Source organism: Microtus ochrogaster, chromosome 18 (genome assembly GCF_000317375.1).
Source record: "Microtus ochrogaster isolate Prairie Vole_2 chromosome 18, MicOch1.0, whole genome shotgun sequence".
NCBI lineage: Eukaryota > Metazoa > Chordata > Mammalia > Rodentia > Cricetidae > Microtus > Microtus ochrogaster.
In genome coordinates this window covers 15,824,520-15,833,966 of record NC_022020.1, presented here as the reverse complement: position 1 = coordinate 15,833,966, position 9,447 = coordinate 15,824,520, and the positions used below count along the sequence as shown (strand labels likewise).

The 9,447-nt window shown below is 38.0% G+C and overlaps 1 pseudogene; it reads right to left on the bottom strand.

The window, feature by feature from the left end:
- Positions 1 to 8,446: 8,446 nt before the first annotated feature.
- Positions 8,447 to 9,162, bottom strand: LOC102002099 (annotated as a pseudogene).
- Between the last annotated feature and the right edge of the window lie 285 nt (positions 9,163 to 9,447).

Genomic DNA, 9,447 nt, shown 5'->3' with positions numbered 1-9,447 from the left:
TCTCTCTCTCTCTCTCTCTCTCTCTCTTCCCCTCTCTCCCTGGGCAAACCTCTCCCAGCCCTTAAAAAGGCACGGGCCCGCCAACCCCGGATTGCCAGGTGGGCACTGCCCATAGGTTCACGCATATGCAAGCAGCTGACAATCATTGCGTGATCAGGCCTTAGCCATAATAGGAGTCAGGTGCAGCTCCACTCAGCTCTCTACAGACGGCCCTGTTTCCAGTGTGGCCCTCTGCTTCCTACCAGAAGCAGTGATGTGAGACATCTGTACTCCAAGCTCCTGCTGCTATACCTCCAGTCACCAGCCATTCCTGGACATTAGGGACTGCTTCTCAAGAATCATGAGCCAATATAGATCCTTCCTCTTTAAAGTTGTTTCTGTTAGGGGTTATGTCACTATGACAAGGAAAGTCATGACCACTAAGTTTTCTGGTGATTTATAACATAGTAGCTGCTAATTAACACACTCAACTTTCTAAATGAAAACTAAGTCACAGAGAAGTTAAGTAACCGGCTCAGTATCATGCAGCAAAAAGTAGCAAAACCAACCAGAATTTGGGTGTGAATGTTGTTAGCTATGCCCCTACTGCTCAAAGAAAAGGAGGCAGGAACATGAGTAGGAATTCTAGGCAATCAGCAGGTGCATGTCTTTGCCTATCTGTAACATTTCATCTTAGTATTATTTCTTTTCAAAACCTTAGTTTTTCCTTTAATATAGTGTCTTAACCTCTTTCCTATCATTGTTACAAAATTTTAGGCAAGGTTCTTTACAGAAAAATGAGGTTTATGAGCTCATACTCTGGGAGGCTGCCTGGGATGAGGGTCTCAGAGCAGATGATGCCACAATAATGAGAGAGATTATAGGATGTGTCAGGAAGCCAGAGTCTAGGCTTGCTCTTTCTACAAAAACTTACTTTCGTGGGAACTAACAAGGGCCTTAAAATGCATATCTTAGTTCTTTCTACGGGTCTCAACCCCAGTGACCCAACTTCCTATCAGGAGACTCTACCTTTAAAAGTTCTAGTCCTTCAACACCAACATACCAGGCATCAAAACTTCCAACATGTGACCCTCTGAAGGATACATCAAACTATATACAAGCCATAGTAATCAGTGCTAGTTCACAGCAAAAATGAACAGCACTTATTTATTTATTTGCTGTGAAACCTTTGAATATTAATTACCTTATTAAAAAAAACAGTTTTAAAAAGTTGTGGTTTGAATATGAAATGTCCTCCAAAGGCTCACATTAGAACAGTTGAGCTCCAGTTGGTGGTACTGTATGGAAAGATTGTGGTACCTTTCGGAGGTACAGCCTGTCTGGGTGAAAAGAGTCACTGGGGAAAGTTCCTGAAGCTTTACAGCCTAGCCTTGTTCCCTGTCTCTCTCTGCTTCTTGAGTTTGTATGTGGTGTGAGCAGCCAGCCTCCTGTTTCTGCCTCCAGATGGTCCCTTTCCTCTGCCACGCCTTCTCAACTGTGATGATGGCATCCTTAGGAAGTTCAAGTAAAAAAAAAAAAAAACCCTTTTACCTTCAAGTTGTATTAAAGAAGGTACTAAAAATACCTTCTGACAGGGTATCTTTATTTACTTATTTATTATTAACTAGAGTATATAATTATATTACGTTATTATTGTGGTGGGGGGATGCCCATGTGTGGAAGTCAGAGGAGAGCTGTCAGGAGTTGTTCTCCCTACAGATATCCAACTCAAGTCATTAGGCTTGAGAGGCAACTGTTCCCATCAGGATCCATCGCACAGGCCATTTGCTGGACTATTTTGTCACACAAAAGGAAAGAGAACTGAGGCAGAAACTGACAATAGTAATTGGAGATTTTATAATAAACAATTTCTTCACTTCTTGCAATCATTTTTTTTGGGGGGTGGAGTATTTTGCTCTTTCCCAGATTAATCTCTTCTTCATTAATACCTGATATTTTTCAAATTTAACTGGTAGCAATTCAATGTTTAATTTAAACAACATAATGAAGTAAACAACTAATGTTTCAAGACCAAAAATAAACATTCAACATTCACTTGTGAATGTTTGAAATACATTAACTGTGTAATTTCTCAATCCCATATCTTCATAAAATAAACCACACCCACCCATATTTTTATTCTAATCTAGTCTTCTGGTTTCTCTTTCTTGTTGAGAGTATAACCCCTTGCTGTGACAAAAAGGGGTCCAACCAGTTTCAACTGTTTTCCTATCCGATACGATCACTACAAGTTACAAATGACAATTTGGTAGTTTTGATTGGTTTGTTTTTAAGAAAGGCTTCCGTTATGCAATCCATTCTAGCCTCAAACTCTGGGTATCCTGAATTAGTATCCTAAGTTCTGGGATCACAAGTGTCTACTACTATGTGTTATGTTAATAATGTTCACAACATATAAATATTGAAGGCCACCAACGAACTTCCTTTCCACCAGTTTTCTCTTCAATAACTACTGTTAATTGTCACAGTGATAGAATATGTTTTCATATGAGAAGCAAATACAATAGACTCTGCAGACGCTTATAAAAAAACACAAAAGCACTGGGCTAAACATAGTTTTTCATTATTTCAGGAAATAGCTAAAAGGCTATCAGTACTGATTGTGTCTTACATTTTCTTTGGCATAAATATACATTCATTACAGTAGCAAACTACCATCTTTTAATAATGGTCAGTAGGAATTCTGTCAGGGATCTCTTGGAGTAGTTCTCTGACATATTCCCTCTTTAAATATTGCTGTATCTGAATAAACTCAGGATTTAGTTTAAAAAAAAAATAAAGCAACAGAGGGAAGCCTACGGGGCTATTCAGGAAACATCAGTATGAATCGGTACTGTCTTTCAGGATTTTCAGGTTCAACGGTGTTTAGAATTATTATGTGGTGATTGTAGAGCAAACAATTACTTAGTACTTAGAGAGGACAGCCTCTCTGGACGTCTGGCATGCTGCTTTGAAAAACAGTAACTCTCACCTTAACTGCCAATCAGTATCGAGTAGCAGCAAGATAAACATTCCTAACAAATGCCTCAGGAGTGGTCAGTCTTTACGGGGGCATTGGTGCAGAGGAATAGTTTTAGTTAGGCAGGCCAAAAGCAGGCTTGTCATATGAGTAGAAGTCAAGAATATATTTGAATAGAACATATCTGAATAGAAAATTATCACCTGGGGCATAGGCAACTGCCAGGTCTGTCTGGTCAGGTCAAGAAACAGAGGTGTCTTCGCTGGCAGGCCACGACCTAGTGGTGATGTACAAATTAATAGAAATGGGTTAAATTAAGATGTAAGAATTAGCCAATAAGAAGCTAGAGCTAATGGTCCAAGCAGTGATTTAATTAATATAATTTCTATGTGGTTATTTCAGTTCTGGGTGGCCAGGACAAACAAGTGGGCCCTTTTCCTAAGTGTTTATGCTGTGGAACATTTGTTTAATGATGCAAAGATGTGTTGCATTCTTATGTTGCATTTGTTTAACTCTATGAAGCTGTGTTACTTTGTCTAAAACACCTGATTTGTCTAAAAGAGCTGAACAGCCAATAGGAAGGCAGGATAAAGGATGGGTGGGGCTGGTAAGCAGAGAAAATCTATAGAAGGAGAAATCTCGGAGGAGAAGATCAAGGAACAAGAAAAGAAGGGGCCAGCTACCCAGCTACACAACTAGCAACTGAGTAAGAAAGAAAAGTTATACAGAAATAGAGAAAAGTAAAAGCCCAGAGGCAAAAGGCAGATGAGATAAGTTAAAAAAAATGGCAAGGAACAAGCCAAGATAAGACTGAGCATTTATAAGAAATAATAAACTTCAGTATGTTTTATTTGGGAGTTGGGTAGCAGGACCCCCAAAAGAATAAAGAGTGAAAATAACCAACAACACATAGCAAAAATGCTTGCCTCAAAATAAAAATAAATAAATAAATAAACAAGGCCTTTGTTTAAAAAAAAAACACATGAGGCAGTGAAACAGTTTTTTGTGTGTGTGTTTTGTTTTTGAGTCAGGGTTTCTCTGTGTGTAGCTCTGCCTGGAACTTGCTTTGTAGACCAGGCTGCCTCAGACTCAGAGATCCACCTGCCTCTGGGATTAAAGTGTACTCAACCACTAACTAGCTTGAAACAGATATTTTTGTGGAATAAAATAAATTCCTGTTTTGTTTTCTATAACTTAATTCCACTTCTTGATTACTATACAGTTAATTTGACTTGTTATTTTGATAAAAGTGGTAGAGATCTACCAAGTCAACAAATTATAAATCTAATAATTAATAAAATGGAATCTTAAACTACTTATGATTTTCAGAAATGCTGAGTAAACATTTTAATGTAATTCACTGATTTCCTACTTAGAATTTCCATTATGTTAGCATTTTACCCATATTTTCATTTTGTTGCTTATCAAAGAATAGAAGAAATAGTTATAGTCCTTGATCTTATTCATGCCTTTTAATCTCTTAAATCAGATGCTTTTCAATTGTCTAATATGTAAAATATTGATTAGATAAGTCAGGAATATTAAAAAAAAGAAAGAAGCATTTCCAGGATATAAAGTTTAGTTTTATGTATTTTTATTTTTTTGCTTTATTGATTGATTAATTGACCGATTGATTGATTGATTGATTGATTGATGATTGATACAGGGTCTACGTAGCCCTGGCTGTCCTGGAATTCACATAGATCCACTTTCCCCTACCTCCTCACTGCTGCAATTAAAGGTGACTGCCATCACACCCAATAATAATTAGTTTTAATTGTCAGTGTACTGCAGTCTATAATTACCCAAGAAGAGAGTCTTAATCCGTATGGCATAGCCTAGATCAGGTTGACCTGTGTCACGTCTGTGGGGGATTATCTTGATTATGTTCATTTAAGTGCTAAGACCCACCCACTGTGGGTCTACTATTACCTAGGGAGGAGATCCTGAAGTAAAGCTGAATACAGCATGCATACATTGTCATATTCTATTTCCAATTATGGGTGTGACATGACCAACTTATTTCCCTGATGTGGTAGATTGATGGTCAAACATAACCCTTCCTCCTTAATTTTCTTTTGTCAGGATATTGTATAATAGCAACAAAAAAGAAAATCAGACATTAAACAATCATGCAAAGAGAAAAATTCAAATTATTTTAATTTATATTTTATGAGATCAGCATTTTCTTGTTCATTGTTTTGAATTAACTACAAATAAACTAAAAGACATCCCACAACTCATTTCGGTTGTCAAACTAGTTAAAATAGACTCACAGAAAGTGACATTTATTTCTAACTAAATTAATTGATGTAGGCAGTCCAAATAGATTGTAGAAATGCTTACATAGGGTTTTTCTATTTTAATGTTTTTTTAAAATTAATATTGGTGTGAAAGCAATTCAGTCCATTTTTGTCAAAATAAAATGTAAAATCTTGAAATCAGAAAAGAAATTAAACAGTGTTTTTAAAGTGAAAAGTAAAACATCTCCTGAGTGATTATCAAAGTCACTCTTCAACAGAATCTTGTTAATCTTTTAATCCCATATCAGTATTAAATTTTCTTGTTGGCCCATGAGACTGTTTAGTGGGTAAAAGCCCTTGTTGTTATGCCCGTGTACTTGAATTCACTGCCTGAAACCTACATAGAGCTGGAAGAACAAACTCCACAAAGATGTCCTCTGAACTCTTTATCCCCAACATGGAGCATGCACCTCCCCACACACATCAGGCACATGCATACACAGGCATAATTCATTTTGAAAATTAAAATATTCTTGTTATTGCAAATATAGCTGTATATAATTAATTAATATAAAATCCAATCACCAAACTAGAGAAAGTATCAACAACCCCCCCCCACACACACCTTATCCAAAGGCTCAAGGCATTTGATAATTACGCTTTATTTTGCGACTGTTAGCAAGATATTCCAGGCCCCAGCTACTAATTTCTGGGAAAACCTAAATCTAAAGTCCTACTCTGGACTGCCTTTGTGGTTTTATGACTAAGGTAGTCCCCACTGTCAGAAAGACTCACAGATAGGGGTTCAGGCTTTTTCTTGCGACAAGAAGCAAGCTCTGAGGTTGGCCCCTCAGTTTATATGTGGACCAAACTTCCTAGTTTCTTCTAAACAGCCTGACTCTGGTGGTATGTTTGTGTGTGTTGTGTGCTTGTGTATGTTGTGTGTATGTGTTGCAGAGGGTGAGTCTACCTATTTTCCTGGGCTCTACCATGAGAGGGTTGAGTAGGAGCCTATGGCTACAGCATCTTGGCAGAAGGGCATGTTAATGAAGATCTTTTCCCATTCAATCCCAGAGAACCTAGAAAACAATGAGGACCCTAAGAGAGACATACATAGATCTAATCTACATGGGAAGTAGAAAAAGACAAGATCTCCTGAGTAAATTAGGAGCATGGGGACCTTGGGAGAGTGTTGAAGGGGAGAGAAGAGGCAGGGAGGGGAGCAGAGAAAAATGTAGAGCTCAATATCAATCAATTTTTAAAAAGCCAAAAATAACAACAACCACAAAAAGGCATGTTGAAGGCAGACCCTCATTAGGCTATCAGCATAATGGGTTATTCAGGATGGTGGGTGGGATTGGGTTCTGTCTATCCTTGTTTCTGGTACTTAGCTTGCCCCTGAACGAAGCCACAACAGTAGGGATCCATATGTCTATAGTAAGCAGGGTTGGCAGGTCAGTGGGAAAGGAAATGACTATCCCAGCCTATACATAGGCAGGACAGGACAAGACAGGGAAAGGTAGGGCATATGGTTTTGGTGGTAGAAGAGTTGGGCCAGTCATATGGGTAATGGCTTTCTTCTGTTGCTAATTCCTGAAGGATTCCTCATGCCGTATTGGTTTGCTAATTTAATTTAGCTCACTGCTCTGAGTCCCAATTCTTTCTTGAGCGTTCTTTGATAGAGCACTTTGGGTTTCTCTTCAGATCCTGTTGATGGGTGATCTTGACTTCTTTATAGAATATTGGTAGATATAGTTCAGGCATGCAACTTGGAGACCTTTTATGGAACATCTATTTAAGAATTATACAAACATCTCATTTCCTACTTAATCCCACACTATTATAACATTAAAAGGAAATGGCATCAAATTTAAATTTAAAATGTTTTATGTATTTATCTGCATTGATCTCAATTTTTTCATCTTTAGGGCATTTAAATAGGCAATATTCTAAACTGAGTAGGTTGGGAATTTCCTAGAATTCTGTTCTAGTTGGTGTAAGCCTCAAAGATATTTGAAGTATATGCAATAACTTTGAAGATATTCAGCAATTCACCAGATATTGTGACAGCTCCTGAGGTGAGATTGGCTAGCTCACCTTGTTGACAAGGTGCCTGGACCTGCAGTTATTCTATTTTCCCCAGAACTCCCTTTAACTTCTCTTACACCTGGCTCAGGAGTATGTTCAGCCCTGAACCAACTTTCTTCGCATGGGGCCTGTAACATCAGAACTGGAGATGGCTCCGTGGATAACAGCACTTGCTATGCAAGTTTGAGAACTTGAGCTCAGATCCCTGCCACTCATATAAAGTCAAGCAAAAATACACTCCACACTCTTTAGCACCAGCACTGTGGGGGAGGGATAGAGACAGGAAGCAAGATACTCGTCTCAGAAGAATAAGGTGGAAAGTGATAGACCAGGACACTAATGTCCTCTTTTGGGCTCTCTGCACATAGACATATGCTCATAAACCACACACACACACACACACACACACACACACACACACAGAGGGATTATATAGCCTTACAAAAACTGCCTCATCCCTCTCTATAATGCTATGAGATCACTCCTAAAATATCACTATTTTTGTAAACAAGATACCTTGAGTCTCCAGTCAAACCCTGACACACATCGCTATTCTTTTATTTTTCTATATATGCATTAGATGTTCAAATACTAATTTTTTTTCCTTCTTAAGCCTTTTAAATATGTCAGGAAAGTCTGAGATCCTTTTCCCTTTGGGAACATAATTAACTAATTAATGTCAATCTGGATACCTATGGCGCCTTTGTTGAGGTCATTAGCATCCACATAGCAGCTGAGAGTTAGAATTAAAATTAAAAATAACTGTTTTTGTTATTTCTCAAACTACTATGTCATAGTTCCTAGGTTTTTTTAAAGGTATATTTTAAATTATTGGCAGAAATTTCATTTATTTATTCTGTTTCAAATGTCATTTTATTGAAAAATGTTATAACTAATTACAAGTTTAAACTCTAACTTGGTAAGTTTAGTTGAACAGCAAGTTGCTGCAAATTGCTTATTCAAAAGCGATAACCAGACAACTCTGAATATAGAGAAAGGGTCAGAAATACCTGATTGGCCAATAGGGCTAAGTCACTAAATTAACCGTGATCATTTCTCAGGAAAGGAACACTGTAATTTCAATCGGCAGCAACACAGGAAGAGACTAGACTTCTCACAGACTAGTTCCAGCTTAAGTTAACTCTCTCTGACTTTCTCAATTGAGATAGATATAACCACATAACTGGCTGAGCCTTCTTTTTAGGTCCGCATGCACTTGCAATGGTCTCCTTTTCCCGCTGTGCAGAAATGGTTCTGCACTATGTGCTTCCCAACCCGTGCCATGCGTCATGTCCTGCACAGAAATACAGTAGTTCAGGCCATTGTTTACCTCCTTCTATGCTCTAAGTAGCCTTTCCAAGTGACCTCCATGACCACGGCAGTGTTATTCCTCTGAATGTCAAAGAGGCAGTGGTGCTTCTGAACCAGCGCCTGTCTGTGACTTCTCCATGTCGATTGCATCCTGAATTTGTTTGATGGTTGATTGCTTTACTTCTTTGAGTTGAGATTTTTTTTCTCATTAAGTTTACCCATAAATTCTCCAATAGAGACACCATATTTCTTAATCAAATAGGCAATCAACCCTACTACTATTATGGTAGAAAAGTCTCTAGGGTAAACATATTTATTTCTTTGGATAGAAAATGCAAGCTAAACCCAGTTCCAAGCACAAAGGGTTCTGTTACCCTAGTTCTAAGATAAAGGAACTGGAAAAATTCCTCAAGGATCAACCCAAGACATACCTTATCTCCACATCCAGTAAGAGGTGATACAGAGGTAAGATGTAGCTGTCCTATGTGGAAGACCCCAGGATGGCTGCGATCTTCAGGCATGGGCTGCTATGGCAGCAGAAAGTACCACCTGGGACAGCATGGTCTGCGAAGGTCCAGGCAGTGGTCTTGATGTCCCTGTGACTCAGACCCAAAAATGTCAGGGTTGGCAGAAATTTTAAATTTTCTATGCATTATTTTTATTCTTACTAATCCTGTCTTTTTCTTTTTAGTTATATAGCTATCTAAATTAGTCAGAAAACAAATGAGTGTTGTGTATTTTTTATTTATTTATAATAACAACCACAACCTCTTTCTATTCTAGTGGGGCTTTTTTATATTTGTCTTTATAGAAAATAAAGATCTTAATTGTGCCAATGTATATTTC